At 59.0% G+C, this 11,825-nt stretch overlaps 1 non-coding gene across 1 annotated transcript; it reads right to left on the bottom strand.

Annotated features, from left to right (window-relative positions):
* Nucleotides 1-374: 374 nt before the first annotated feature.
* LOC131865878 (5S ribosomal RNA) lies at nt 375-493 on the bottom strand. Its single transcript, XR_009364515.1, has one exon. It is a non-coding gene; the product is annotated as a 5S ribosomal RNA (ribosomal RNA).
* Nucleotides 494-11,825: the final 11,332 nt, after the last annotated feature.

Genomic DNA, 11,825 nt, shown 5'->3' with positions numbered 1-11,825 from the left:
GCCCCGGCCGCGCACCCGGCCCCGCCCAGCTTCGCTCACCTGTCCCGGGCGTCTGGTGCGGAACCTTAGAGTAAGAAACATCACCGTGCACCTTGGCCAACGTGCGCGACTCGACCGAGCGCGCACTGGCCGAGGTGCACACCGATTTCACCTGGGTGCGCGCGCAGCACCTCGGGCGCACCGGGGTGCGCGCACAACGCCCGGGTTGCACCGTGGCCTGTGTGCTCGGGGCGCCTCGGGTGCGCGCTCGGTGTCGCCCCCGCGCGCGCGGTAGTGCGGGCAGCGCACCCCGGCCCGGCCCGGCCCCGACGAGAACGCAAACGGGCAAAAGGTTTATTCAAATAGCATTGCGACGCCCGGCGAAAAACTAAAAAAGGGTGCAACACCGGGACTTCCCGGGAGGTCACCCATCCCAGTACTACTCCGGCCCAAGCGCGCTTAACTGCGGAGTTCTGATGGGATCCGGTGCACTAACGCTGGTATGATCGCACCCGTTATGAGCTTGTCGCAGTGTGTACTTAGCAAACCGCGACCCACGTGCGAATCCACCCCGGCCACCCACCCCCGTCGAGGTGCACACCCTCCCTCGCGAAGTGCGCCCCGTTCGCCAAGTGTGAGCCCTGCCCGGGTGCGCGCACCTTGCTAGGGCGTCGGGTGTGCACCCGGCCCGGCCTACGTGCGTGCACCTGGAGGGGGCGTCGTGTGCGTGCAGTGTCCCGTCTGCAACGCGGTGCCCACACACCACCTCGGGCGCAACGACCTGCGCTCACATGTGGGCCGAGTGCACCTTGGTGCATGTTCGGGGCGCCTCGGGTGCACGCTCGATCTTGCCCCGGTGCACCAAGGCGCTCGGTTTGCCCCGGGTGCGCACTTGGTGCAAGGTGGGCACCCAAAATAGGGATCAAGCACCAAAACACAAGTTTCGGGATGCAAAATGGGACCCAAGGACCACAAATGCGTTCCAAGACCCATGATGGGTCCACGAGAACAAAAATGTGTTCCGAGACTTAATAAACAAATATTGGGTTTTAGGAGAAGAAACATGCTCTGATGCCCAAAACGAGAATCGACCCCGAAAAGGCCACAGGCCAAAAGTGGGATGCGAGACAAAAAAAAATGGGACCCGAGGACCAAAATTGGGTTCCCAGGTCGAAGACAGGGCAACCGGACAAGAAACGACCTCTAAGGCTCGAAATGAGTCCCGACGACTAAAACTTGACAAGAAGCACCCATCAGGCACCCAACTCGACACCCATGGGATGCCGACCCACCCGGGCTTCCACCTAGCACACCTTGGCACCCACCCACCCTCGCACCCAACCTCGCACCCAACTTAGCACCTTTGAACCCACATTGGCACTCACCCTGACCCTGGCACCTTGGAACCCACATTGGCACTCACCTTGACCCTGGCACCCACCTTTGCACTCACCTTGGGACCCACCCTGGCTCCCACCTCGGCACCCACCCAGACACCCACCTTGGTTCCTTGGCACCCACCTTGGATCCTTGGCACCCACCCCGACACCCACCTTGGCACGCAACTTGGCTACTTGCCACCCACCTTGGCTCCTTGACGCCCACCCCGACAACCACCCCGTGACCTACCCTGGCTAGGGTTGGTGCACACCCACCCTGGTGCCCACCTTGGCACCCACCCTATGACCCACCTTGGCACGCACCTTAGTACCCACCCCGTTACCCACCCTAGGACCCACCCCGTGACCCACCTTGGCCAGGGTGGGTGCACCCACCCTGGTGCCCACCTTGGCACCCACCCATCCTAGCACCCAGCCTGTGACCGGGCTTGGAACCCAACCTTGCACCCGCACCCGTCTTGGCCAGTGTGGGTGCGCACCCATCCTGGCACCCACGTTGTGACACACCCTTTAACCCACGCACCCTAGCACCCACGTTGGCACCCACCTTGGAACCCAACCTAGCAACTTGGCACCCACCCCGTGACCCACCTTGGCATCCACCATAGCAGTCGCCGACTTGGCACCCACCTCGGCACCCACCTTGACACTTGTGGACCCACCTTGCCACTCACCCTAGCATCGACCCATCCTAGCACCCACCCTGGCACCTTTGCACCCTAGCACTCACCCATCCTAGCACCTAACCTGTGACCCACCTTGACACTCACCCTCGCACCCACCTTGGAACCCAACCTAGCACCCACCCACCCTGACACCAACCCTAGCACCTACCCACCCTTGCACCCACCCTGTGACCCATCTTGGCACCCACCCATCCTACCACTCAACCTATCACCCACCTTCTCACCCACCTTGGCATCCACCTTAGCACCCACCCACACTGGCACCTTGGCACCCACCTCGGGCAAGGTGGGTGCACACCCACCCTGGCACCCAATTTAGAACCCACCGAGCATGTTACCCACCTTGGCACCCACATTGCAGCCCACCCTAGTACCCACCCTATGACCCACATTGGCATCCACACCCTAGCACCCAGGCACCTCGACACCCGCCTTGACACCCACCCTAGCACTGAACCTGTGACCCACCTTGGAACTCACCCTAGAACCCACCCACCCTGTGAACCACCTTGGCATCCACCTTAGCACCCACCCACCTTGGCACCCACTCTAGCACTCACCCATCCTAACACCCAACTTGTTACCCACCTTGGCACCCGCCCTCGCGTCCACCTTGAAACCCACCCTAGCACCCACCCACGCAGGAGCCCACCTTGGCACCCAACCTAACACCCACGCATCCTGGCACCCAACTTGTGACCCACCTTGGAACCCACCCTAGTACCCACCTTTGAACCCACTATATCACCAACCCACCTTGGCACCCACCCTATGACCCTCTTTGGAATCCACCCTAGCACGCACCCACCCTGGCACCCACCATGGAGCGCACCCTAGCACCCACCCACCTCGGCACGCACCTCAACACCCACCTTGGTGTGCGCACTGCGCCAACCTCTCAAAGACCCTATGTGGTGCGCTCCAAAGTGTACACCTTTGGTGCGCTCCAAGGTGCGCACCTTTGGTGCACACCGAGGTGCACACCAAAGTGTGCACCGAGGTGAGCACCAAAGTGCACTCCAGGGTGCACACCAAGGCGTGCACCTTTGGTGCGGTCAATGCAAACGAATTCGGAAGTTGGGGTCGATGTCCTAATCGCTGCTGCAGACTACACGTATGAGAATCGGACAAATAGCTTTATATAGGGGAGGTGTTGCGTTTGATGGGTCGACTCCCCTGGTTGTGTGCACTGCACCAACTTCAAAGACCCTGTCTTGTTTAAGAAGTCAAAAGTTGGGGTGGATGTCCTAATCATTGCTGCAGTCTACGCATGTATGAGAATCAGACAAATAGCTTATATAGGGGAGGTGTTGCATTCGGTGGGTTGACTCCCCTGGTTGTGCGCACTGCGCCAACCTCAAAGACCCCGCATAGCAGAAGAAGTCGGAAGTCGGATTTTGGTGAGCACCAAGGCGTGCACCTTTGGTGCGGTCAACGCAGACGAATTCAGAAGTTGGGGTGGATGTCCTAATCGTTGTTGCAGGCTACACATGTATGAGAATCAGACAAATAGCTTATATAGGGGAGGTGTTGGGTTTGATGGGTCAACTCCCTTGGTTGTGCGCATTACGCCAACCTCAAAGACCTTGTTTTCGTTAAGAAGTCAAAAGTTGGGGTCAATGTCCTAATGGCTCCTGCAGGCTACACATGTATGAGAATCGGACAAATAGCTTATATAGGGGAGGTGTTGGGTTTGATGGGTCGACTCCCCTGGTTGTGCGCATTACGTCAACCTCAAAGACCTTGTTTTCGTTAAGAAGTCAAAAGTTGGGGTCGATGTCCTAATTGCTCCTGTAGACTACACATGTATGAGAATCAGACAAATAGCTTATATAGGGGAGGTGTTGGGTTTGATGGGTTGACTCCCCTAGTTGTTCGCATTACACCAACCTCAAAGACCTTGTTTTCGTTTAGAAGCCGAAAGTTGGGGTCGATGTCCTAATTGCTCCTGCAGGCTACGCATGTATGAGAATCAGACAAATAGCTTATATAGGGGAGGTGTTGGGTTTGATGGGTCGACTCCCCTGGTTGTGCGCATTGCGCCAACCTCAAAGACCCTGCATTGCGGATGAAGTCGAAAGTCAGAGTTTGGTGTGCTACAAGGTGTGGTCGAAGGTGCTCACCTAGGTGTGCACCTTTGGAGCACAGGAAAAGTGCCCTCCAAAAGTGCGCACCTTTGGAGTGCACAAAAGTGCCCTCCAAAAGTGCGCACCTTTGGAGCGCAGAAAAGTGCCCTCCAAAAAGTGCCCTCCAAAAGTGCGCACCTTTGGAGCGCAGAAAAGTGCCCTCCAAAAAGTGCCCTCCAAAAGTGCGCACCTTTGGAGCGCAGAAAAGTGCCCTCCAAAAAGTGCCCTCCAAAAGTGCGCACCTTTGGAGCGCAGAAAAGTGCCCTCCAAAAGTGCGCACCTTTGGAGCGCAGAAAAGTGCCCTCCAAAAAGTGCCCTCCAAAAGTGCGCACCTTTGGAGCGCAGAAAAGTGCCCTCCAAAAAGTGCCCTCCAAAAGTGCGCACCTTTGGAGCGCAGAAAAGTGCCCTCCAAAAAGTGCCCTCCAAAAGTGCGCACCTTTGGAGCGCAGAAAAGTGCCCTCCAAAAAGTGCCCTCCAAAAGTGCGCACCTTTGGAGCGCAGAAAAGTGCCCTCCAAAAAGTGCCCTCCAAAAGTGCGCACCTTTGGAGCGCAGAAAAGTGCCCTCCAAAAGTGCGCACCTTTGGAGCGCACAAAAGTGCCCTCCAAAAGTGCGCACTTTTGGTGCGCACCAAGGCGCTGGTTCGGTCGTTGCAGGCGAGTTCGGAAGTTGGGGTCGATGTCCTGAGCGGAGGTGCAAACTACACAGGTGTCGGAATCGGACAAATAGCTTATATAGGGGAGGTGTATGCTTCGATGGGTCGACTCCCCAGGTTGAGCGCACCGCGCCAACCTCAAAGACCCTACGGTATGGATGAAGTCGGAAGTTGGGTCCGATGACCAATTCGATTAGTAGGTATGCTCATGAGGTCGGAATTTGGGTCCGATGACCTGCCATGTGCAGGAAGGCGAATGTTGACACTGTGCGTTGCAAGGTGCACACCAAGGCGCTGGTGCGGTCTTTTTAGTCGAGTTCGGAAGTTGGGGTCGATGTCCTGATCGGAGGTGCAAGCTACACAGGTGTGGGAATCGGACAAATAGCTTATATAGGGGAGGTGTATGCTTCGTTGGGTCGACTCCCCGGGTTGAGCGCACCGCGCCAACCTCAAAGACCCTACGGTATGGATGAAGTCGGAAGTTGGGTCCGATGACCGATTCGATATGTAGGCATACTCGCGAGGTCGGAATTTGGGTCCGATGACCTGCCACGTGCAGGAAGGCGAATGTTGGCACTGTGCGTTGCAAGGTGCGCACCAAGGCGCTGGTTCGGTCGTTGGAGGCGAGTTCGGAAGTTGGGGTCGATGTCTTGATCGGAGGTGCAAACTACACAGGTGTGGGAATCGGACAAATAGCTTATATAGGGGAGGTGTATGCTTCGTTGGGTCGACTCCCCGGGTTGAGCGCACCGCGCCAACCTCAAAGACCCTACGGTATGGATGAAGTCGGAAGTTGGGTCCGATGACCGATTCGATATGTAGGCATACTCGCGAGGTCGGAATTTGGGTCCGATGACCTGCCATGTGCAGGAAGGCGAATGTTGGGACTGTGCGTCGCAAGGTGCGCACCAAGGCGCTGGTGCCGTCGTTGCAGTCGAGTTCGGAAGTTGGGGTCGATGTCCTGGTCAGAGGTGCAAACTACACAGGTGTGGGAATCGGACAAATAGCTTATATAGGGGAGGTGTATGCTTCGATGGGTCGACTCCCTGGGTTGAGCGCACCGCGCCAACCTCAAAGACCCTACAGTATGGATGAAGTCGGAAGTTGGGTCCGATGACCGATTCGATACGTAGGCATATTGGCGAGGTCTGAATTTGTGTCCGATGACCTGCCATGCGCAGGAAGGCGGAATTTGGGTCCGATGACCGAGTTGATGGCGTGCCATGCGCAGAAAGGCGGAATTTGGGTCCGATGACCGAGTTGATGTTGATGGCCCGCCATGCACAGGAAGGCGGAATTTGGGTCCGATGACCGATTTGAAGGCGTGCCATACGCAAAAAGGCGGAGTTTGGGTCCGATGACCGAGTTGATATTGATGGCCCGCCATGCGCAGGAAGGCGGAATTTGGGTCCGATGACCTGACATACGCATGGAGTCCGACTCGGGGGCCGATGTTCGATTCGATGACTTGCATTGTGGGTAAAGTCGGAAGTTGTGGTCTTTGACCCGATTCGATGACCAGACTTCGGCTGCTTGAGAATCGGACAAATAACTTATATAGGGGAGGTAGTGTTCTCGAGCATCCTCCCCCCGTGCCCGTTTATGTCGATTGATGCTGGTGCTCGACTGGTTGGAGCGCTCGGATGCAAAAATCTTGCACCAGGATTTATCGATTGTGATGGACACGGCAAGTCTCCTGATTGCTATGCAGGAGCTCATCGTGAATCTCTATGCGGCCTTGGTATGGACTCGACCTGCGGAATGGTTCGGCAATGGTAGTCGCTCCAACACGTCCTTGCAATGGCCACAGAGGTGATTCGACTAGAGCTCCAGTCTAGCTTTTGGGTTGCTTGGCGGACTGGTATAGCCGCGATCGAGTTCCGGCCATGAACGTTTTAGATAGCTCTTGGGCTTTCTGGGACGGAAGTCGGAAGTTTGGGCTGTTGTCCGATTTGATGACCATTCTTCGGATGTGTGAGAATCGGACAAATAACTTATATAGGGGACTGTGTTGTCTCACGCAGCCCCCTCCGTGCCCCTCTATCTCGACCGATGTTGGTGCTTGAAAGGGTTGGGATCGCTCGGATTTATAAACGTGCACCACCATTTGTCGAGTGTGAGGGACGCGGCAGGTCTCCTAAATGCTATGCGGGCGCTCTCTGAGAATCTCTATCCGGCCTCGACACAGACTAGTCTTGCTGAATGGTTTGGCACTGGTAGTCGATCCAACACGTCGTTGTTGTGGCCGCCTAGGCGATTCGATTCGAGCCCCCGTCTAGCTTTTGGGTTGCTTGGCGGATTTTGCCCTATCCGCAAGTGAGCTCGGTCCCTAAACGTTCGAGAAACCCGATTGCTATGCGCCGACTCTCTTTCTTGCGAGCCTCCATCTAGCTTTTGGGTCTCTACGGAACGGAAGTCGGAATCTGGGACCGTTGTTTGATTCGACGAGGCAGACTACGGTTGTGCGAGAATCGGACAAATAACTTATATAGGGGAGGTGTTGACTGGAGCATTCTCCCCCGTGCCCCTCTAACTCGACCAATGCTGGCGCTCGAACGGTGGTAGCGCTCGGATTTTCATTGAGCGCCAGCATTGGTCGATTTAGAGGGGCATGCGAGATTCCCGAATGCTATGCGAGGGCTCTAACGGAAATGTCTATTGGTTTCGGTATGGATGCAATTGCGAGTGGTTCGGCAAAGGTAGTCGTTCCGATGCGTCCATGTCGTGGCCAAATCGATAATTCGATTTGAGCCCTCGTATAGCATTTGGGTCTCTCGATGTGATTCCGCATTCCAGTCCCTTTGGGCACTGCTTGAGCCGCATCCCAGGGGGTTCCCTTCCCAATAATCTGCCTCGCAACCCGATTGCTATGCGGTGAGGCTCCTCGGCCGCCTCGGAACTATCTGTGTATCAGACGCATCGCGGGATAAGGGGTTGGCAACGGTAGTCGCCCCAAGCGCGTCCGATGCTTGGACCATTCCGAGGCGGCCCTGAAGCCTCTTCCGTCTAGCCGTTGGGTCCTTCTCGCCGCATCCCTCGCCTCGCACCCCGATTGCTATGCGGTGAGGCTCCTCGGCCGCCTCGGAACTATCTGTGTATCGGACGCGTCGCGGGATAAGGGGTTGTCACTGGTAGTCGCCCCAAGCGCGTCCGATGCTTGGACCATTCCGAGGCGGCCCTGAAGCCTCTTCCGTCTAGCCGTTGGGTCCTTCTCGCCGCATCCCTCGCCTCGCACCCCGATTGCTATGCGGTGAGGCTCCTCGGCCGCCTCGGAACTATCTGTGTATCGGACGCGTCGCGGGATAAGGGGTTGTCATTGGTAGTCGCCCCAAGCGCGTCCGATGCTTGGACCATTCCGAGGCGGCCCTGAAGCCTCTTCCATCTAGCCGTTGGGTCCTTCTCGCCGCATCCCTCGCCTCGCACCCCGATTGCTATGCGGTGAGGCTCCTCGGCCGCCTCGGAACTATCTGTGTATCGGACGCGTCGCGGGATAAGGGGTTGTCACTGGTAGTCGCCCCAAGCGCGTCCGATGCTTGGACCATTCCGAGGCGGCCCTGAAGCCTCTTCCGTCTAGCCGTTGGGTCCTTCTCGCCGCATCCCTCGCCTCGCACCCCGATTGCTATGCGGTGAGGCTCCTCGGCCGCCTCGGAACTATCTGTGTATCGGACGCGTCGCGGGATAAGGGGTTGTCACTGGTAGTCGCCCCAAGCGCGTTCGATGCTTGGACCATTCCGAGGCGGCCCTGAAGCCTCTTCCGTCTAGCCGTTGGGTCCTTCTCGCCGCATCCCTCGCCTCGCACCCCGATTGCTATGCGGTGAGGCTCCTCGGCCGCCTTGGAACTATCTGTGTATCGGACGCGTCGCGGGATAAGGGGTTGTCACTGGTAGTCGCCCCAAGCGCGTCCGATGCTTAGACCATTCCGAGGCGGACCCGAAGCCTCTTCCGTCTAGCCGTTGGGTCCTTCTCGCCGCATCCTTCGCCTCGCACCCCGATTGCTATGCGGTGAGGCTCCTCGGCCGCCTCGGAACTATCTGTGTATCGGACGCGTCGCGGGATAAGGGGTTGTCACTGGTAGTCGCCCCAAGCGCGTCCGATGCTTGGACCATTCCGAGGCGGACCCGAAGCCTCTTCCGTCTAGCCATTGGGTCCTTCTCGCCGCATCCCTCGCCTCGCACCCCGATTGCTATGCGGTGAGGCTCCTCGGCCGCCTTGGAACTATCTGTGTATCGGACGCGTCGCGGGATAAGGGGTTGTCACTGGTAGTCGCCCCAAGCGCGTCCGATGCTTGGACCATTCCGAGGCGGACCCGAAGCCTCTTCCGTCTAGCCGTTGGGTCCTTCTCGCCGCATCCCTCGCCTCGCACCCCGATTGCTATGCGGTGAGGCTCCTCGGCCGCCTTGGAACTATCTGTGTATCGGACGCGTCGCGGGATAAGGGGTTGTCACTGGTAGTCGCCCCAAGCGCGTCCGATGCTTGGACCATTCCGAGGCGGACCCGAAGCCTCTTCCGTCTAGCCGTTGGGTCCTTCTCGCCGCATCCCTCGCCTCGCACCCCGATTGCTATGCGGTGAGGCTCCTCGGCCGCCTTGGAACTATCTGTGTATCGGACGCGTCGCGGGATAAGGGGTTGTCACTGGTAGTCGCCCCAAGCGCGTCCGATGCTTGGACCATTCCGAGGCGGCCCCGAAGCCTCTTCCGTGTAGCCGTTGGGTCCTTCTCGCCGCATCCCTCGCCTCGCACCCCGATTGCTATGCGGTGAGGCTCCTCGGCCGCCTTGGAACTATCTGTGTATCGGACGCGTCGCGGGATAAGGGGTTGTCACTGGTAGTCGCCCCAAGCGCGTCCGATGCTTGGACCATTCCGAGGCGGCCCCGAAGCCTCTTCCGTGTAGCCGTTGGGTCCTTCTCGCCGCATCCCTCGCCTCGCACCCCGATTGCTATGCGGTGAGGCTCCTCGGCCGCCTTGGAACTATCTGTGTATCGGACGCGTCGCGGGATAAGGGGTTGTCACTGGTAGTCGCCCCAAGCGCGTCCGATGCTTGGACCATTCCGAGGCGGACCTGAAGCCTCTTCCCTCTAGCCGTTGGGGCTTTCTCGCCGCATCCCTCGCCTCGCACCCTGATTGCTATGCTGTGAGGCTCCTCGGCCGCCTTGGAACTATCTGTGTATCGGACGCATCGCGGGATAAGGGGTTGGCAGTGGTAGTCGCCCCAAGCGCATCCGATGCTTGGACCATTCCGAGGCGGCCCTGCAGCCTCTTCCGTCTAGCCGTTGGGGCCATCTCGCCGCATCCCCCACCTCGCACCACGATTGCTATGCGGTGAGGCTCCTTGGCCGCCTCGGAACTATCTGTGTATCGGACGCATCGCGGGATAAGGGGTTGTCACTGGTAGTCGCCCCAAGCGCGTCCGATGCTTGGACTATTCCGAGGCGGCCCTGCAGCCTCTTCCGTCTAGCCGTTGGGGCCATCTCGCTGCATCCCCCACCTCCTCGGCCGCCTCGGAACTATCTGTGTATCGGACGCATCGCGGGATAAGGGGTTGGCAGTGGTAGTCGCCCCAAGCGCGTCCGATGCTTGGACTATTCCGAGGCAGCCCTGCAGCCTCTTCCGTCTAGCCTTTGGGGCCATCTCGCCGCATCCCTCGCCTCGCACCCCGATTGCTATGCGGTGAGGCTCCTCGGCCGCCTGGGAACTATCTTCGTATCGGACGCATCGCGGGATAAGGGGTTGTCACTGGTAGTCGCCCCAAGCGCGTCCGATGCTTGGACTATTCCGAGGCGGCCCTGTGGCCTCTTCCGTCTAGCCGTTGGGGCCATCTCGCCGCATCCCCCACCTCGCACCCCGATTGCTATGCGGTGAGGCTCTTCGGCCGCCTTGGAACTATCTTCGTATCGGACGCATTGCGGGATAAGGGGTTGTCACTGGTAGTGGCCCCAAGCGCGTCCGATGCTTGGACTATTCCGAGGCGGCCCTGCAGCCTCTTCCGTCTAGCCGTTGGGGCCATCTCGCCGCATCCCCCACCTCGCACCCCGATTGCTATGCGGTGAGGCTCCTCGGCCGCCTTGGAACTATCTTCGTATCGGACGCATCGCGGGATAAGGGGTTGTCACTGGTAGTCGCCCCAAGCGCGTCCGATGCTTGGACTATTCCGACGCGGCCCTGTGGCCTCTTCCGTCTAGCCGTTGGGGCCATCTCGCCGCATCCCCCACCTCGCACCCCGATTGCTATGCGGTGAGGCTCCTCGGCCGCCTTGGAACCATCTTCGTATCGGACGCATCGCGGGATAGGGGGCTGTCACTGGTAGTCGCCCCAAGCGTGTCCGATGCTTGGACCATTCCTAGGCGGCCCTGAAGCCTCTTCCGTCTAGCCGTTGGGGCCTTCCCGCCCCATCCCTCGCCTCGCACCCCCGATTGCTATGCGGTGAGGCTCCTCGGCCGCCTTGGAACCATCTGTGTATCGGACGCATCGCGGGATAAGGGGTTGGCACTGGCAGTCGCCCCAAGCGCGTCCGATGCTTGGACCATTCCGAGGTGGCCCTGAAGCCTCTTCCGTCTAGCCGTTGGGGCCTTCCCGCCCCATCCCTCGCCTCGCACCCCGATTGATATGCGGTGAGGCTCCTCGGCCGCCTTGGAACTATCTGTGTATCGGACGCATCGCGGGATAAGGGGTTGGCACTGGTAGTCGTCCCAATCGCATCCGATGCTTGGACCATTCCGAGGCGGCCCTGCAGCCTCTTCCGTTTAGCCGTCGGGGCCTTCCCGCCGCATCCCTCGCCTCGCATCCCGATTCCTATGCGGTGAGTCTTCTCGGCCGCCGCGGAACTATACCTGTTATTGCTACTGCATCCTTCGGCTGGTAACCTCCTCTGCCGCCTTGGAACGTTCTCTTTGTCGGACGCGTCGCGGGATAAGGGGTTGGCACTGGTAGTCGCCCCAAGCGCGCCCGATGCATAGACCGCTCCGAGTCGACCTTGCTTTCAGCC

Source organism: Cryptomeria japonica, unplaced genomic scaffold (assembly GCF_030272615.1).
Source record: "Cryptomeria japonica unplaced genomic scaffold, Sugi_1.0 HiC_scaffold_126, whole genome shotgun sequence".
Classification (NCBI taxonomy): Eukaryota; Viridiplantae; Streptophyta; class Pinopsida; order Cupressales; family Cupressaceae; genus Cryptomeria; species Cryptomeria japonica.
This window is presented reverse-complemented; position numbering and strand designations above follow the sequence as displayed.